General features: G+C 43.3%; 1 long non-coding RNA gene across 1 annotated transcript in view; it reads left to right on the top strand.

The window, feature by feature from the left end:
• The first annotated feature begins 6,410 nt into the window (after window positions 1-6,410).
• LOC134480294 (uncharacterized) overlaps window positions 6,411-20,041 on the top strand; it is a 77,703-nt gene continuing 64,072 nt past the window's right edge. The window contains exons 1-2 of the long non-coding RNA XR_010054665.1: window positions 6,411-6,493; window positions 7,887-7,960. This is a non-coding gene — a long non-coding RNA (uncharacterized LOC134480294). The remainder of the gene's footprint in view (window positions 6,494-7,886; window positions 7,961-20,041) is intronic.

The following is a 20,041-nucleotide window of genomic DNA, read 5'->3' on the forward strand; positions in this document are numbered from 1 at the left end:
GAAGAAGACCCAGGTTCTTTTTCCAGCACCCACATAGCAGCTCACAATCACCTGTAACTACAGTTCTAGGGGATCTGATGTTCTCTTCTGTCTTTTGTGGGCACAAAGCATGCACACAGTGCATGCATACACATGTAGGCAAAACACACACACACACACACACACACACACACACACAGAATATAAATAAATCTTAATGAAAACAAACCCATAAATGTACCATCCTGTCATTTGGACAGCTAGAGATGCAGAACTAAAATCATGCTCGGACCATGCTTTCTGATTGTTCCAAGGGAGGCCCCTTCCTTTCTACTTCAGAGAGTTTCTGCAGTCCTGGGGATTCCTTAGCTCAAAGGCATTAGTTACTTCCCTTCTGTTCTCACCCCTTCATGGGCAGTGGGAGCACATGCATCTTTCATGTCTAAACATAGACTAGGATGATGTCGTGTGTATCCTAAATCCACCTTTGCGTTTGCCTAATGAAAAGAGATTAAAAAATTAAAACCAAATTGTAGGGTCTTTTCTATAGATCTCATAATAGAATTAGAATAGGGTCATTCTAAGTCTGGCTTCCTCCTCTGGAGATGGAGTCCAGCTGCCAGGTCTGGTGGATTCTCCCACTTTGTCAGTGTGATTTTTTCCCCTCTGCATACTGAGTGGAAGCACACAGCTACTAAGATCATTCTTGCAACTCCCTGTCTCTGTGTCACCATCTTTGTGTTCCCCATTTGGGGATTTATTTTATCCTGGTCGCATGTTGAAGGCACAGAAAGTAGGAGACTACAGTAGGCTCTCTTTTACCAAGCAGGGTGTTTGGTATTCACTGGGCTATGTTGGCCAGGTACTCAAAAATATCAGAGAAGGCCTGGGCTAACCAGTATTGTTTAACCAGCAAAGTAAGAAGGACTCAGGTTACCCAAGCCTTTTTGATTAGTGGTTCAGTGCTTATGTGATGCAGAAAGGACATCTCTAGGGAAGGAGAGCATGGTTTTGAAAGTGTCACTGATTTCTCTTCATTCAAGATTCATTTTTATAGTATTTTATCAAATGGGCATCGAGAGAACATTGCTTCTTACTATCTTAATGATTCCTTAAAAAACAAAAATAACCCTAACTCTTTTAATAACACCTGTTGCTTTATAGTAAAAACAATCTGGCTTTGCCCACAAATGTGAGTGTTGTATATACATAATACATACATACACACACACACACACACACACACACACACACACACACACACACACAGAGCATTCACATTTTTCTTTTGAAATCACTTTCCTTACTCATACTCTGCTGCCTTTTAGGCATAGTTTCCTTCCTGATAGTCTACTAAATAACCAAGTGAATTTGTCTTCAGCCTTAACCTTGTGGTTTCAGCTGCAGTAAGTACTAGTGTGACACCTTCTTAATGCTCACATCCTAGCTAGTCAGGTCCTGTAAGAGCGATAATCTCTCTACCCTGCAGTCAGCATTACAGCACTGATGGACAAGCCCTTGTCATTCATCCTTCCTTTCCCGAGGAGAATCCCCTTTTAGTCCTTTACCAGGAGAGAATGAATAGCAGTACTTACAGATCCCATGGCCTAGAAAGCATCTGTGCTATGTAACAACTGTCAATCTCCTCTTGTGCAGCCCTCTTGAGTATATTTGTTTCCAGGCCTGTGTTTGCTTCACATCCAGTATAGCATCTTCCCTGGTGTCACCTGAGAGCCCAAGGATGCTTCCTGTCATCCTGCCAGTCTCTGTGTGGACAGAGTTTAAAATGATGAACAGCTACCACACAGCAATCTGTTTTCTTCCTTTTACTTCTCCTCTGCTCCCTGCTGTTTCCTAGAAACTCATTGCCAATGGAGTATTCATCAAGGTCTCATTTTAGGCTTAATTATGGTCTCGATTTTATTCTTTTCTCAACTTTGACAAGCCCTGTTGTTTAGGGAATGGAAATATAATACACTGCTGGCTAGAGAGGGGGAGGACACACACGTTACCATCAACTGTGTTTTAGGAAAAACATCACAGTGATTTCTTTGTCCTTGCCCTGTTCATATTAGGGGTATGGCAGTCCCCCCAAAAAGATGGTAAATGATACTGCCTAACTTGGTGGACAAGACCTGAACCATAGAGGTCATGGGTGTAGAGAAAGCAAGAATGGGTTAAATCCTGAAATGTAAAGGCTCCTCAATTCTCTGTGATAACACACACACACACACACACACACACACACACACACACAAACACAAACACACACACACACACGTGTATATGTATTATATGTTTTTTGAGACAAGATCTCTCTGTGTAGCCTTGGCAGTCCTGGAACTCACTCTGTAGACCAGGCTTGTCTCCAACTCAGACATCTGTCTGTCTCTGCCTCCTGAGTTCTGGGATTAAGGTGTGTGCTACCACACTCAATAACATAGGTCTTAATTTACAGATCAGTAAAGTAAGGAACAGAGAGATATATCACCCTATGTAACCCAGGTGAGATGAGAGTTTAGTAAAGGAAGCCTGGCCCAAGAACTCAAGAGTTAATTACTGTTATTGTGTTTTCATTAAAAATGTCAGATTCATCAAAGATGTCAGCAGTGAGAACAATCCAGTGCAGTGCAAGAACAGACGATGTCTTGATGTGGTTCTGAGGAAACAATAGAACTTCATAGGAAGAAGTGACCGGTACACCATGGAAAGTCAGAGAATTTTCTAGAGACTGTGTATCGAGGAACCAAAGAAGAACCATTTAAAGATGAAGAAGAAGAGAGAAACATGCAGCGTCATGAGTGAGAGTGGGCAGTGAGGCTGAGGGTGGGTGGTGGTAAGGAGAATGGAACGGCAGAGGCAGAGGTAGAAAAGAAAGTTTATCTCCATGAGTGGTTGGGATCTGGACTTTGGAAGTTAGATCCTGGCAAAGATTTTCCATAGGGAAATACTGCTGCCAGTATGTTGTGAGTTAGAGTCCAAATCATGTTATTTGCTTGGTAGGAGGGGGAATAAGTTGTTCAAGAAAACATCAGAGGCAAGACAACGCTGGCTATTGGTGTTCTGAATCTGTATCTATGCTTGTTAAGATAAGGAAACCTAGGGTAAATTGTGGGGACCAAAATAAAATGCCTTTCTCACTTTCTACCTTTCCCTCAATTAGACAGCTTTGTGGCTTCAAAGTTCTCTTCAGACATCTTGTGGATTCCCCAAATACAGTCCCATGTTGCTTAACAACAAGGATCCATCCTGAGACATTGCTAGGTGACATGGTCACCAGGAAGACTCACAGAATGCATGCACATGCATATAAACCTGTGTGGCATATGTCAGTCAGTCCACATGGCCTACAGTGCAAGGGAGAGATTCAGTCAGCATGAGGGCGATAGAAGCTGCCGCCGCCAGTATGCTGTGATGATAAACTTTTACTAGCAGGAGTACAGTAAATTATGACAGCATGCAGTCACTAAACTCATAGAGAAACGGTGTAACTGTTTATCACTTTCAAGCATACAGTCACTGTGTGTGACTAGATGTTCTGGACTTTTATATGGCTGGCAACACTGTGGTCTTATTTATACCTGCTTTGCTATGGACACGTGACCATTGTACCATGCTAAAATGTCACAATGGCTGAGAGATCACTGGGTCATAGGAATGTTTAAACCCACTATTATTTTATGGCACCACTGCCATATTTGTACTCTATTGTAGGCTGACATATTGTTGCATATCAGTGACTATACATACGCTCACTCATCAGAGAAGACTCATGGAAGCCTTGCTGCTTTCATACTTTGAGAGACTTCATAGCTCTCTAAGAGCAAGAAGATATAGCCCTTTATATCATGCAACAAAGACTGATCAATAAATACACCTACCTGTCTTCGTATCCCAAGGCTGTGAACTTAATTCATTCCAATAGGAAGGTGTGCAGGGGATAAGATTGTTGTCAAGGGAGATGGAAATGGACCACATCTGGAAAGGTATCACAGGGTTCTTCCTTTCCCATGCTCACAAGCCCCTGGGTGTTGATTGTAAAAGAGCTACCCCTTGCATTTTTCTGATCAGGGAATTATAAATTGCAAAGAGCAATTGCATGCATGAGCTCATCTGAGCTGCATGGAAGCTGCCATTCACACCTCTGTCATGGAGACCAAAATACCTTGTGACTTCGCTCAGCAGCTGGCTGAGGTGTGAGGAACTCAGCTGCACAGGTGGCTTGGGAGGCTGGGGAGGGGACCCTAGAACTACTTCTGAGTTGTAGGAGGAAGAACAGTAGCTAGGGGAGAGTTAAGAGAGGTGAGCAAAGCCTGAAATCGTTGTTGTTTGTGTTTGCATTGAGACGGGGTTTTACCAGATAGCCCAGGCTAGCTTCCTACTTGCCACTTTCCTGTCTTGGCCTCTAGAATGCTAGAATTAGAGCTATGCATTACCGTTTCCAGCAAGCCCATCCTCTACATCACTCTTTTTGCTTCTCTCCTTAAGCCACATTCAGCTGAAATGGGAAAGGACGTGAAAGCGAAGGCCCTCAGTTGGAGAAAGTTGATTTCGTTTCTATAACATTCATAATTAACAAAGTCATAGGATTTTCACTTTTTATTACAGCCAAGTCTGTTTCCCATTGCTGTTATCATGCTAATTTTGATTTTTCTCTTCATGATAATAAATATTCTTTCTGGGAAGTGGGAGCTGAATCATGTCTTCCGAACCACTTTTTTACATAGATGCTCATATTGAATTTTTCATGGCTTATGTGATATAGGGAGGAGCTGAGGGTGAACATTAAGATCAAGAAGAGATAATAGAATGGGGACCCCTTTAAGACTGGGTTTACTGCTTACCCAGAACTCAGCTATTTGTGTTCCATGAGAACATCATGGGGAATGAATGAACAAGGCTGGAAGGTAGATTCGGTGTTACAGAGCACAGTTACTGTACACTTGGTTTCATAATGCTCTCTTTTCACGATTTTCTACATACATTATCTCATCCATTCCCTCAAATGTGGACTGTCCAAATGCAATTCACTCAGCAGAGAAAAACAACAATCCCAATATAGACTAACCCACCTCTAAATAAGCAAGCTGAGAGGGGACCCACACTTGTGACTTCCAAGCACACATTCCCTGCTCTTAAGAACTGCCAACCTCTAACTTGTCCACATGCCTTCCTAGCATGGAGGGTATATAGTTGTCAAGAAGGACTTCCCTCCTGGTTCTGAAGAGGAAGCAGGAATTTTGTCTCTTTTCACTGACTTTGGGGCAGACTCAGAATGACAGGTCCTTCCAGGGCAAGTCAGGACAGACCAATTAAAAAAGACATGATCTTATGTAGGTGACTCCCTTTGGGCTTTGAGATGGCACTGTCAGATGGTTACGGCTTCTTCCATGTCTGAATTCTGATTTAGGATTTATATTCTTTCCCAAAATTGTTCAGAGTTTCTTCATGAGTGGAACACCTTCATCGTGTCTGGGCTCAATTCGATTTATTTAATTTTATTTTTTTGAAGCAGGCTGGCACTGAGAATCAAAGGTGCTGAATACTGTTAAGGACAGAGCTGTGTGAAGCAATTTTTTTTTGAATAACAAAACAAAACTAGTTATTCCGCACACCAGTAAAATCTTCAGAAAGAAGTTCAGGACTGGGTGAGCCATGGCAGCCATGGAGAAGGAGGGTGCCTGAGGCTTCTCCTCATGACAGTGGAATGTGAGTTTTATTTGGATGAATACATTATTAAAGATAAAATTAGTCTCATGGCCCAGATTGACCATAGTGACAATATTTTTTTCCCATTTAAGGGAGACATGCACATTTGCATGTTGTTACTTGGATGTATCTAGAAGCATTGAGAAAAAGGCCTCTCTTGTACACAACCCACATCGTTCCCTTTAAAAAACAAAATCAGCTTGTCTGCACGGAGCCCCTCCCTTCTGAAAATCTCTACATATAAAATCCTGTCTTGAAAGGCCTTAAGAAGATGCTAAGGGCTTCCAAGTCGAGGACTTATTGAAGGGCTATCTCCCCAGTCGATTTTCTGTCCTCCCCACACCCCTCCTCTCTCCTCCGAGGAGTGCCAGAAGGGGTTAGGTTATTACATTAAATAATAATTCCTGACATTCGGCTCTTGCTTTCTGACTGCCTTGGTTACCGGACTGTGTTTGCTCAGGGAAAATGGGTCATAGATTGCTGAAGGGGCTCCTCGCCGTGCGGTGGTTAAGAGCTGTTTGTTTTTCAAATACCTTAATTGTATGGTCTACCAGAAAAGAACAGCACTGAAAATTATACCTTTGCACTAACTGCAACCAGATGGGCAAAAACAACAAGGCGTTTGAAAAAGATAAATGCCCCACAGTCCCCCTGTGGCTGGTTTTATCGCCAGTTAATTTCATAATGGCTTCTTCTGGAGCAAGGGGGTAGGGGTGGGGAGTGGATATTCCCCTGCGGTAGGAGCAGGGCCTCAAAGAACCTCCCGGCAGCTTCTAGAAGGAGGGTCCTCCTTGCAGCTGAAGTGGTGAGAATTGGAATAAACGTGTTGGTTTGGGACTGAGGTGATGGGCCGAGCTGTGGGGAAAATGGAATTTGAAGCCAAAAGGCAGCACATCCCCTTTTCACTTTACGCTTCCTGGTGCTTTCAGTGTTGTATGACCTTCCACGAAGAACAGTGTGGAAGGGGAGGGGAGTGTTGGCTACTAGAGCAGAGGCAGTGGGAAATACACTATTAAACGATCTGATTGGTCATTGTCAGCTCAAAGGCACAGATGCCAAAGCTACTACTGAAAGAATAGTGCATGCTGGGCGAGGGTCGCGTGGATGCTTCAGTGAACTTAGGGTGAGGCTGACTTCTGGATCATTGGTGCTTCTCCCAGGACCACAATGTCCAGGCTCCAGATCAGCTCTGTGGGCATGCTGTAAAACCCAAGTGACCAGCTTGCCAGACGGTTTTCAACCCACACATTAGTCCTTATTATATGCCACTCTTACAGTATAGAGTAAACATACTGGATCCAGGGACTGTGAAGAGGTAGTGTGGGGAGAAAGTCCTGAAAGAGAGGAGGCAAACGAACTCGTTGACTCTCTCTTAGGAAGCAGCTGTGGGACCAGGGACTGGTTACAGATCTTACTAAGTTCTCCCTCTCCTACTCCATCATCAACTCTGACCCCATTGCCACCAACAAGGAGACCTTGAAAATGGAGGACAAGGAAGTGAAACACAAATTTAGGAAGACCAGGGAATGGTCAGTCAGTTACTAATGCTGCTGGTTCTGTTCTAGAATGATCTCTGTTAAAGCTGCTGGGTCTCTATGTCGCTTCAATGGTAACAAGTCCCCAGTCACCCCAATTGGACTTTGCTTCAAAAGGTTGTTTTTCTGTGAAGTCTCCTTTGGGTCTTGAACTCTCCCTCACCAGAAATGTTATCATACTGTCTCCCTTAAATATCTTCTCTGTTGTATGCCAGTTAAACCTCAATAGAGCTGGTTCTAAAACAAAAGTTTTAACTTTTTATTATGGTCATAGGCTTAGCCACAGACTTCTGAGAGGTGGGGGAAATATATGTGTGTATATGTTTTGTGTGGTTATGTGCACATGTATGTGGAGGCCAGAGGTATCTTCCTCTGGTATCAACACTGGTATCAATCACATGCTCCGTCTAGAGCTTGCTGAATCAGAGAGAGTCACTGACCACTGAGATTCAGAGACCCTCTTACGTGGTGACAAGTACCTTTATCCATTGCACCATTTCTCCAGCCCATTTCTTGGGATTTTAAAAGCTAACCAATGAGACACACAGCTTGTTTCACAATAAAATTGACTTAAGTTTTACTAAATACATTCATTCGTACAGATCGATGTGGGAGATCTCAATCACCTTAGCATTTAAACATTATTTAACTTTATCTTCTTAGGTGTATTGGGGCTTTATCTGCATTAACATCTGTGTAACAATGTCAGAACCCTGGAACTGGAGTTACAGACAGTTGTGAGTTTAAATTATTTTTTCCTGATTTTTACCAATGTGTGTCCTAGTTTTTCTTGTTCTAAAACATCAAAAGGTTGAAGTATACACCAGGTCCCTTTGGGCCTGCTTTCTCCTATTGAACTTGCTGGTTCTGAGTCATTTGTGTTCCTATCATTGAAGCCTTTGAACAGGGGCAGAGCGTACTGTTGTTATGAATAACCTACAATTTGTTTATTCGTTCTTCTGGTTGCACACATTTGAACCACTTCAAATTCAAAGCTGACCTAAACAGCCTTATATAAATCTCTCTGCAAATGTTTGTTTTATTTCCCTTGGATAAATATAACTTCAATGTTTAGGAGAGTGTACACTTCGTTTCAGATATAATACATGTACTAATGAAAAAAAACCCTTTCTTAGACTTCACTGTTCACACCAGGCTTGAGGGCGTGGTTGGGTGGAGGAGCATTTTATAACATCGACCAGTTCTCCAACACAAGCTAGGCATCCAGCAATTCGATTATCACACTACTTGTAATTAGTGCAGACACTGTGGGTTAAGGTCTCTAGCCCATAAAACTGTCCCTCCCACATTTTAAGCCTCGATCATAATGGCGGGTCCCTAGGTTATTCACAGTCTATATGATTTTGCCATGAATTGGAGGCTACCAATTTATGCTTTACTCCTTAGTTTCAGTAATTTGCTGAATTCAAGGAAACACTTATGCCTGTCAGCTTATTCTGACTATATGCTAAGGATGCAGAGGATCACTCAGGTGAAAGGGTACAGGTACTCGGGGTGGGGTCTGGAAGGGTCCACAGCACAGAAGCATGCTTCTCATGGAGTTGGGGCACACCACTCTCAGACACAGGGATGTGTTCACTGTGGGTTTTTTTTTTAAAAACAGATTTCATAACACAAATGTGGCTAGTTATGAACTAATCTCTAACTGCTCTCATCACCATCAAGGATAGGAAAGGAACTAAAAATTCCCAAGCTTTTAATATGGCTTTCTGACAGACAGGTCCCACCCTGGGACCTACTGAAACCAAAGCTCGGCCTCCAGGTTCATTACTCAGAGACTGCAAGGTTTTAGCAGATCGGCATTGAGAACCAATATTCGTAAATTTTGTAATATTTCACCCATATATCTCTTAGTCACTAGGAAAATGCAAGTCCAAAAATACAGGAAGATATCACTTAATACCTAATAAACTGACTTTTACCAAAAAGATGAACAGCAGAAGGGGTTGGGGCAGAGTTAGAGCCTTAAGGAATTACTGTTGGGAGCACGAAGGGGTTGATTTGCTTCACAGAGGTTTGCGGTTCCAAATTGAACACTTCCCTAGTTTGTTTATCTGTCTAATTCCATAAGGGCCTCATCAGCAGTAAAGGAAGCTCCATACCTTCCATCTAACCACAGTCCTGAGCACAGGCAATCTGTCTTCAACTATGCTTGCCACTTCTGAACGTGTTATACAATTGGAATGATGTGGGATATGCTCTTTAATGACTCTGTGCTCTTTACTAATGACGGTGTTGTCTAGTTCACCCATGCTGGCATGGGTGTTGGCTCTCTATCCCTTTTAATCACCAAATAATATCCCATTTCATGCACTGCCATATTTGGTTCATCACTTGTGGCATGGACATTTTATTTGGTTCTGCTATTTTTGGCAATTATGAACACATTGCTATGCATATTTATTCACAAGATTTGGGATAAATACGTAGCTAAGAGTATGATTTCTGCTTAATATTTTTGAGGAACTGAAAATTTGGAAGCAACCACCCCCTTTTACACTTTTGCTAGTGATGGATGACGGGATCAGTCCATGTTTTTCAAGTCTCACTGTTGCCTGTAGTTTTGGTAAGAGTCAACCCATTGAGTGAGACTTGGTATCTTCCTGCTTAGGCTTCACTATTCCCTCATGGACCCCTTGTTAAGCGCTAACTGGCCATTCATAGGCCTTCTTCAGAGAAATAACTGTGCAACTCACTGTCTATTTTGACATCTCAATTGAGTCATTGCAAGATTTCTTCACATGGTTTATATATATATACATAAATATACAAGGGGCCTGAGGGTATGGCTCAGTGGTTAATAGTGTTTCCTGCTCTCCTGGAGGAGGACTCAAATTTGGTTTCATACACCCATTTCAGGTGGCTCAAATCACTACAATTTCAGCTGTCGGGCATCCAATGCTCTCTGTGAGGATTCTCACATATATGTCACATGCTAACACAGATAACACACACGTACACATAAACACAACATGACATCATGCAGCCTGCTGATGTTATCATGCATTGAACTTCTCGATTTTATTTTAGAATACTTATGTTTATTTTCATTGATATTTATATATTGAACTTAAATCATAATCCTGTGTGTGTGTGCATGCGTGAGTATGAACAAGCACAGATGTGTGTGGGGTGGGGTTACTGCTTAGAATTTTTATGTAGAAGAATTATGCAAAAGACACACTGTTTTACTTTTTCTATTCAGTATGAATGTCTGTTCTCTTTGCTGCAGAATTTCCTGAGTAGACCCTCCAGAACAATGTGGGTTAGAGGCAGCAAGAGTTGAATCCTTATCTGTTACTAGTGTGTTGAGAAGCTTGCAATCTTTCATTGTTAGAAGTGCTGTTAGCTTTGGGCTCTTATTAATGTGCTTCTATTCTTAGCTCAAGTGTTTGTATCATAAAAGTGTGTCAAATAGTTGTCTGCATTTCGCGCAATGATATAGAAGTTTGGTCCTTACTTCTACTACTGTTCCATGGTATATTGATGCTCATATGCTACATCGAACTTGAACTCTCGGATCAATCCTACTTGGTTGTGGTATATTATTCCTTTTGCATGCATCCCCATTCTATTTTCTGGCATTTTGCTGAGGATTTTATAATCAATATTCATCAGGGGCATAGATTTGTGTTCGTTTTCGGCATGTGTAAACCAGGTGTGTCAGTTATTTCTATGTCCCTCCACATACCCCCAATTAACTTGTGAAAGCAAGACATTTCATTTGCAGAGGTAGGAAACACAGCACTCGATGGGGGTCAGCTGCAAGCTGTTATGCAATCTCCATCTTTGGATGACAATCAAAGAAAAGCAACTCTCAGGGGACTATGAAGGTCTATGTCTGTCTAAGGAGGGGCAGGAGTCAGGGATATTAACCTGGTTGTAGCTTGCTGTACCAAACACATATATAGGAAGCACTAACTAGAGGTAACTCTCTGTCTGAGCTATATCTTCAGATTACCACCCCAGAAAGAGAGAATTGTGGCATTAAGGAGTGTGAATGGAACACGAAAGAAAAGACTAGACAGCAAATGATCTTGCAGTAAAACAAACAACAACTAAAACAGTCCCAATATTAAAATGTACAGACACCTGGGAGTTTCTCTTTGGACAGATTTGGATGTAGAGTCCCAGCCATCTGTCTCAGACAGGCTTAGTAGAGTATATGGTGGGACAGGAGGGTTCTGCTTAGACCTTCTAAATTGCATATGCTAAGATTTGTCATGGGGCTAACAAGATGGCTGGCTCAATGAGTAAAGGTAATGCTTATATTTGATCCCTTGAACTCACATCAAACTGTAGAGAACTGACCCTAGAGAGTTGTCTTCTGATTCCCACCAATCCTCTACCCCCCCAAACATCATGTAAGCACATGTAGAAAAAACTATAATAAATAAAATTTGTGTTAAAGAAAAACAGCTCTTTCTTCATCCTTAGCAGCATCCACCCACCATCAAAAACTATTCGGTTTACCAGCCATCTTAAGCCAAGACTTTTCTTGGACTCTGAGGTGGTCTTAAAGTGACTCTGCCTTCTCCAACCATAACACAGAGGGACTCCAACATCCCTGCCCAGCCTTCATGGCCAATGTGCAGCGGCTGAGATCCTCACACCCCTCAGGATGCCTGTGGAGTGAGGTCACAAGGTGTTTCAGTTCTGCGAAGATCCTGTGAGTCACAGTAAAGGGGGAGGAAGAGAGCTAAGCCTGGGTACCAAGGTAACACAGGCTTTCATAATTTTATGACTCCATCCTCATTTTCTGTTTTCTTTCCCTCTCCATCTTTGTCCCTTTCTCCCTCTGCCACTCTCTTCATACTTACCCTGCAAAGGAGCATATAGAAAAGGTTGTCTTATTTTGTTTTAAAGCCAGTGTTTTAAACTTTTATCCAATTCAGAAACAAATGCATTTCAGAAAGCATAATTTTTGTTTGTATGGTTGGTAGGCATGGTCTCACTGTGCACTCTGGCTGGCCTGAAACTCACCATGTGGAACTCACAGAAATCTACCTGTTTCTGCCCTTTCATCATGTGTGTGTGTGTGTGAAACAGCAATTAAAGGTAACGAGACTATGAATTTGAAGCACCACCATCTTTTTGTGGAATGGCCTATCGGAAGCCCAGAGTTTCTGAAAAGGATGGTGTTCAGAGGTTGGGATAGAGTTGGTTGGGCTACTGAAGAAATGATAGAAGCATCTATTGGGAGATTAAAATGGGTTTGGGGCACTTGTTTACCTCCACATTCTTGTGTTCTGGTTTGGAATCCAGGATCTAAAGTTGTAAACTGAATTAAAAACTGGCCTCTACCAGTAGAACCAGCTCATTGTGGTCAGCCTCTGCCATCAACCCTCAATTGCAGCCATTGCTGTTTCATCCCTGCTAAGTCTCCTCCCTTTCCCAGTCCCTTCTTCTTCTGCTACCTCAGGTGCCTGTGCCCAATTTCCCAGCTCAGCATCTACTTCTCTCTTTAAACCAGTGGTTCCCAACCTTCCTAGTGCTGCTGCCCTTTAACACAGTTCCTCATGTTATAGTGACCCCCCCAAACCATAACATTATTTCATTGCTACTTCATAACTGTAATTTTGCCACTGTTATGAATCACAATGTAAATATATGATATCCAGGGTATCTGATATGCAACTCCTGCTGGGAGTCGTGACCGTGCTTTAAACTGTTTCTAGATAGACGAATATATATTCTGTCTTTTCTCTCTAGAGTCTGATACCTTCTATAATTCCAGATACTTTCAAACAGAGCTCTGTTCCCTAAAGACTGTCTTCCAGGACAATCAGGAAAGCATTCTGTTCTTTTGTGTTTGTGCTCATGTGACCCCCTGCCTTGTGCCATCAAACCTAAAGAACATTCACACAGGCCGAATCGAAATCATTTACTCTGCACATTGGCAGTGATGTCTAGCATCAGTTGATCCTTTGTCTGTGACCTGAAATTTTAGAACCTCAGAAGTTTTCAGAATTGTGCCAAGTCAGGAGGAATTCGTAGATGAATCTACAACGCATGTTGTTGGGAGATGCCTTACTCTGCGAGATAATTTCTGGCTTTCATATAAGCTCTACATGTGATTTCACACACATAGCCTCTGCTGCGGTCATCTGTCACATTTCTGGACCCTCTTCCATGTCACCTGTTATTTCTGAGGACAATGAGATTGCATGGATTAGTAGTGATAACAGCAAGGACCGTTTCCCATATTAAGCAGCAGCAGGCCTTAGAGAGACCTAGCAGGCTCTATGGTTTCTTTCCATTACGTCTTTTATCTAGTGTTTCAATGGGAATTTATGGAGTGTGGATACAGGATGGGGGTAGGGGCGGGTATTATGAGGAGTGATGACGGATGGGAGGAAGTCGCTGATGAGCTTTGCCTCAGACTCTCATGCTTCTGCCTGGTCGGACCTTGAGAAGATAATGGCCATTTGTTCTTCCTGTCAGCTGGGGAACAGGCAAGGGGACGATGGTTAATAATGTGGCAGAGAGGATCAGGGCACACAGTGAATTTCACCACTGACAAGCTCCTTGGACACTGGAACTATTGACCAAGTGCTCTCTGAGTGGGGTGACATGCCCTTCTCTGGAGGCCACCAGACACATCTGTCTGACCAAGTATGAATGTGGTGTGACCCAGAGGGAGAAGAATGGGTAAATTCATGCTTGATTCTTGCACTCCAGCCTGGCAATATTTAGTTTAAACCCCATTCCTGACCAAGGACGGCCAGGTTTCTCAGTGTGATTTTAACGTTATCTTTTCCTTTTCACTTAATGGGCCTGGACGGGGATGGCAGTGTGTTTTTGTGAAAGAGAGAGACCAGTGGTTCCTATTTCAGGTATTCACATAAACAGCAAGAATTTACAGGCCTAAATATTTACATTAGAAAGAATGACAATTGACCCTTGTAAAGTCAGCGTGGTGTGGGAAGTGTTGATTTGTCTTACAACACATCCTGATGATAAGCTAAGGGGATGGGTTCCAAGAAAATTGACTCAGAGTTATCAACTGTGATGACTTGAAAGTACCTTGAGAATCCTCCAGTGGATCAGGAAACTGAGTCACAGAGAGATGGATAAACCGAGGGGAGGGGAATAAGAGCAGGAGGTTCAGCGGAGGTGGGCAAGCACTAAACATCAAACAAGATGGCAGAACTGTGGAGAAGCGTTGAACTCAGAGGGGAAAGACATTCTTTCTAATGTAAATATTTAGGCCTTAAACCGGCTGCCTTTTAAAGCCTCAAAAGGAGGAAGTACTAGCTGGTAGTGACTCCCAGAAACCAAAAGCCTCCTTTCCTATCAGAGATTCAGGAGAGATGGAGAAGAGTTGGGGTAAGCTGGAAGCTTCCTAGATGTCACTCTTTGCTCCTCCTCACACCTTTGGGTGTCTCGGTTTCTTCAGGAAGAGCTCCATTTGCAGAAGTGGAGATATTTAAATGTTGAGCTACATTTAATTCTGAAGCAGGGGTAAAAGCAGCTACGTTAGACTAGTCAAAGTTATCACACTGACCTCCAATATGGAAGCTGTGCTGAGTATCTCCTGTGTTCATTATACTCTGCACTCCCCCCTCCCACTTTTTTTTCTTTTCTTTGCATATTTTATCTTTCCTCATGGCCACAGAACTCTCTGTAGATCTTAATCTACGGGGACAGTTTCATTCAAGTCGCTCATCTCTCCACCAGAACTGATTGCCAAGGGACCAATGCCAGTCTGATCAGTATAAAATTTAAATAAGAAATTATTTCCACTCAAGGAATCTCTCACTATTGTCCAGTATAACACAAGGGCTGCAGAGGCAAGCTTGGTCGATTCTGGCTGTTTTGTGGTTGGAGTTAGTAACAACCGGTCTGCCAATGACGGGGGCCAAGCATTCCCTCAGTGTTCATTGCTACTCGGGAATCTGTGTTCATGTGGAAATGCTCCCGTGTTCCTTCCAGGACCTGAAAGATAGCAGGTGAGTATAGAGGGTTAAGTCTGGGACAGTCTTGATCCACAAGCCCCTGCATGACTCAGATAAACAAATGACCCAATTAGTCTTTCGTTTGCCCACTTCCACTCATCAAGCATTTTGAAAAGAATCCTAGTTAATTACAGAACTTCTGCCAGAGACCTCTTCAGGCTCTCTCCAATTTTTTATTTCCAAGAATTGAGATCTCATTTTGAGAGGATAAAACAAGCCCTACATGGTGCAGGGTGCCCAGGACTCAGTCAGTGAGACAGAAGCCTCCTCTGATCACTTGCCTGCTGCAACAGCCAGCTTTTTGTTGCTGTAACAAATGCCTAAGGAGAAGCGGCAAGGCTTTGCTTTGGCTCATGGTTTCTGAGGTTTCATTTCATGGTTTGCTCCATTGGTGTGGCATGGTTATGAGGCAGGGCATCGTGGCCAGAAGTAAATAAGAGTCCAATTACCTGCATTGTGATAGCCAGGAATCAGAGAGAAAGAGAGACACTGGAAGGTGCCAGGAACAAGATATCAAAGCCATGTTCCCAATGGTCCGTTTCCTCCAACTCCCATCAGCCATTCTGTATGACCTCATTGGATTAACTCATGGATGAGATGAAATCATGGCCCTGAGGATCATCTGTCAGTAGAGCAAACAGCTGGAGACTAGGCCTTAAGCAAATGAGCCTTTCCCAGGAACGCTTTATACCCAAACCCTAACATTATAGTAGCATCCGTTCCTAGCTTCATGGAATGTGCATCTATGGATGAGTTTTGTAAACCTTCTAACCCTGTTTCCTCAAATGCCTCCCGCAATGATAATCCTCTCTTCAGATTTGATTGGCTTTTAAACTGAGGTCTCACTTTAAAATGCCTTAGCATAAAGTATGGCACATTGTAAATATTCAAAAACAGTTCTCCTGATACGTTATTAACTTCCAAATAAGTTAGGTATGCCATTTCATAGTTATGTCATTTCTCAACAGAGGAAATCTCAGGACATGATTCAGGTCACGCCAGTGAGATCATTCTCCAGGGACCCTCATCTTCTCCAGGCCCTTCTGCCTGCTCTCACCCCTCTGACCACAGTGCCCAGCACTTTCCTTTTGAGGTCTCCTTCACCTCTCTGGCCCAGGTTCTCTCCATCTGCATCTGTAACACCTCTGCACGGTCCTCTCAAGCATCTACTTGAAGCATCCAAAGAGTTTACCCACCACTCGCTCTGTGATAAGGCAGAACACCGCTGTGGCAATATGTGGAGCAAAAAACCCCCGCTTACCTCACAGTGACCAGGAAAAAGTAAGACAATTTGCAGTCCTAAATAACTTCTCTACTTGAGTTGGAAACACAGTGTGCCGTGTAGCTCACCTCTAATCGCATCACATCATCCTCATGATGATGAGGATGATGAGGATGATGATAATGATAATAATAATAACAATAATAACAATAATAATAATTGCAATTACAACTATCACTTATTCAGCCCTTATTATATTCTGGGCATCTGTTTCTACTTTAGTATACCTATTAATATTACAAGGTATGAATTACTATATTTATTTTGTAGTTTATTTTTAAAAAGAAAACCCTAGAGCTCATTGAAGTAATGTAGCTGACCCCAAGTCATGTCAGTAAACAATTAAGGCAAACTTCAGCTTCCCTGGTTTGACCATGTTAAGTCCCTCACCGGGGAACATAGACATCCGGTAGGTACAAAATGAACATTGGTGGGTTGGCGGGGCAGCAATTAGGATGCAGCCTCGTACAGATGTACTCAGTTGAAGCCTCACTGTGCATTTAAGATAGGGAAGGACAAGAGGAAATTTCCCCCTTCCCTTATCTTCCTATTTCCTCTGCACTGTAGAGAAACTGACACAGAATAGTAGAGTCAAGAAACGCAGGTCCTGCACTGACCCTCCCCCGCCACGCCCGACAGCCAGGCATAACCTTACTGCTACCTACAGTTGAATGTTTCTGGACAGGCTGGGCTTGCTGAGGTCACCAGTACCATACTCGAGGTTCCAGACGACATTGTTAGATGGAGAAAAAGAATAACACACTAGAGGATGCTGGAGTTTTCTTTCCCAGAAGGCCTTAGACTTGAGTCTACCAGAGGAGCTGAGCATCTCCTAGCTCCCTTCTTTCCACCTACCAAGTGCCAGGTACGTTGCAAGCCGCTTGGCACGTACAGCCTTTCTTTAAAAGACTCACCACAACCTCATCCAAACGCACTGAGGAATGTGCCGAGTGGGAGTACTAGGCGTCATCTCGCCTGGACTGGAACGGAGGGGAAGTGCTTACAGAGCCCTTTCTCCACAGCCACGCAGCTTCCTGAGCGAAATCATCTTCACGTACCCAGAAACCCTGCACCAGGGTTCTTTATCCTACCGCACTACCCACCTCCTCTTGGGATGCCTCAGCTTTTATAAAATGTACATGGAAATCTACCCCACATCTCCTGTCTCCTCCCTCTTCACAGCCCACTCCAGGACCTGTGTGCTCTGTCGTATGCAAATGAACCAAGCACCTACTGGGAACGAGCAATGACAGGAAGATTGGCTGGCTATTTATACCTCTACATACATCTCACTTTCTCAGCTACTCAAGACGCTTAGGGGAAAACCTGTAACATACACATTTTTCCATAGCTAGCCTCCTCCCAGTCTTGCTCCAGTTTACTGAAAGCATCAAGCATTCATGGTGCTGAACATGCCCAGAAATGACATACAGAAGAGGCCTCCAGAGCATCCTCATCCTAGAAAGCAAAGTTGTATTGAGACACAGGACAGGGAGGCTGGGGTAGAGCCCTTGACTGCTATTTCACCTCACAGGACATGTTCAAGACATCATATCCAAAGTGAACAGAGTTACACATAATTTCAGATGTGATGACTTCTTGCTCTGAGCATATCTTTTATATGCATTTAAGCACCTTCCTTATACATGTTTTAATTTTAATTTTTATTCATTCTCTCCCCCTCTCTCCCTCCTCTTTTCTTTCCCCCCTCCGTCTCCCCCATCTCTCTCTCTGTAGCTGTATGATCTGGGTGTGGAACTGTGGGTATAATTTGTCCTTTGGCATCAGTTGTGAGCTCAGCTTTCTGGAGGCAGTATGTGCCTTTCACCTGGTCGGGAAAGGTCTGCCTGGTTGTTTTTGTTTCTGTGGTATTGCATACTCCAGTCCCTTCAGCTTCTGGGCAGTTCTCCTGTCTCCATCTCCTGTCTTACCACAGGAGTTCTAGGATTACAGATACTCGGTGCTATAACCCAAGTTGTTTTGGGACAGGTGCAGTGAGGGCTGGGGATTGAACCCAGGTCATCAGCTTGTGCAGTAAGTGCTTTTGACCTGTTGGACCATTTTGCCAGTCTCCATTTCCTAACATTTTTACACTATGTAAAAAATAATACCAGTTAAGACATCCAATGGTTATTAGTAAGAAAGCATAATGAAACCATAAACCCTAGTCTTTTTCGTTTTAGGTTCCAGTGTCTCGTGGCCTAGGAGTGAACTTGAAAGCTGTGATTAATGAGGCTTTGGCATGACAATGTTTATAGTTTCAGTATGTAGAGCACTTTTGGACATTTTAAAGCATTTACACGTTAATTTGCTTTCCCTCAAAAAAACTCTGAGAGTGAGGCAAGGCATGGACCATCTCCTTTTATATAGGGTTGTCCTCTGGTCCAGTCGCAGCTCCCTAATGTGGCAGAACCAGTGCCCTCATAAGTCCTGGCATTGAGACAGGAGGGAGATAGGGACATATCAGGCTATGTGCAGGGAATGAGTCTAGGCAGCATGATTCTGCAATCCTGAGTGCTGCTGGCCAGGCTGAACCCTTCCACCTCCTCCTCTCAGCCCTGCACCGCAGGACCTCTTTGTCCTGGCCAGTTCTTGCTTTGAGCTCAGCACAGAAGGCTGCTGCTTGTTTCCAAGTTGGCTGTTTACCAGTGGAAATTAGGTGCCAGAGGTTTTTGCTGGTGACTGCTCTTCTCCAGTGCTCTCCCATGGTGTCGTATTTTCTCAGCTTGTTCTTAAACTCATCTTACTGACCGCCCTGGTGCTCAGTGACCCTTTCTCAGGTCACTGAAAGGAGTTCACTGCAGACTCCAACACCATCTTCCCTAAGCGTCTATGCTATCTAAATCCTGTACAACTTAGAGACTGGGTTGCACCACATACACCAAACTTGAAAGCCTATCCCATAACTGAATGTGGTTGGTAGTTTAAAGGAACCCAACAGACCACATTCTCCATTTTAGAGTGAAAGTGTTACAGGCTCAGGCTCATTAGGGAAGCCCTGCCCAACCTCTAATAGCCAGGGAAGCTAGTAGAGACTGCCCCGTGTCCACCTCCATCTCCATCTCATTCCCTTTCCCACTTCTCGCTGTCTATGTGAAGTCACCTGATAGTTCCTGGCCACAATATCCCGATGGCTCCTAGCAGGCTTCCTTCTCGAATCCTTTATACTGTTCTGGTACTTCTAAGGAGATTTACCTCTGCTGTGTTTGTCTGGAATCACTGGTCTTCTGAAGCCCTCACCTTAGTGAATCAGCTAAACTCTAGAGTTTTGGGGGTAGGCAGGGAGGTAGTAGCCCTGGCTGTCCTGTCCAGGAACTATATTTGTGTCTGATCTCCAACACACAGACATCCATCTACCTGTGCCTCTATCTCTTGAGTGCTGGGATTAAAGTTATGAGCCACTATACCAGCCTGTAAACTGGAGCTTTTTAAGTACTTAGCTTTCTTCATACCTAAAGTATTTTACCACAGCACAGTTTGGAGTGCACTGGCTTGTTTTCCTCATCTAATTAATTACAACTTAAATGCAGAAATTTCATCTTCTGTTTTCTCATACT

The sequence above is a fragment of the Rattus norvegicus genome, chromosome 9 (assembly GCF_036323735.1).
Source record: "Rattus norvegicus strain BN/NHsdMcwi chromosome 9, GRCr8, whole genome shotgun sequence".
Classification (NCBI taxonomy): domain Eukaryota; kingdom Metazoa; phylum Chordata; class Mammalia; order Rodentia; family Muridae; genus Rattus; species Rattus norvegicus.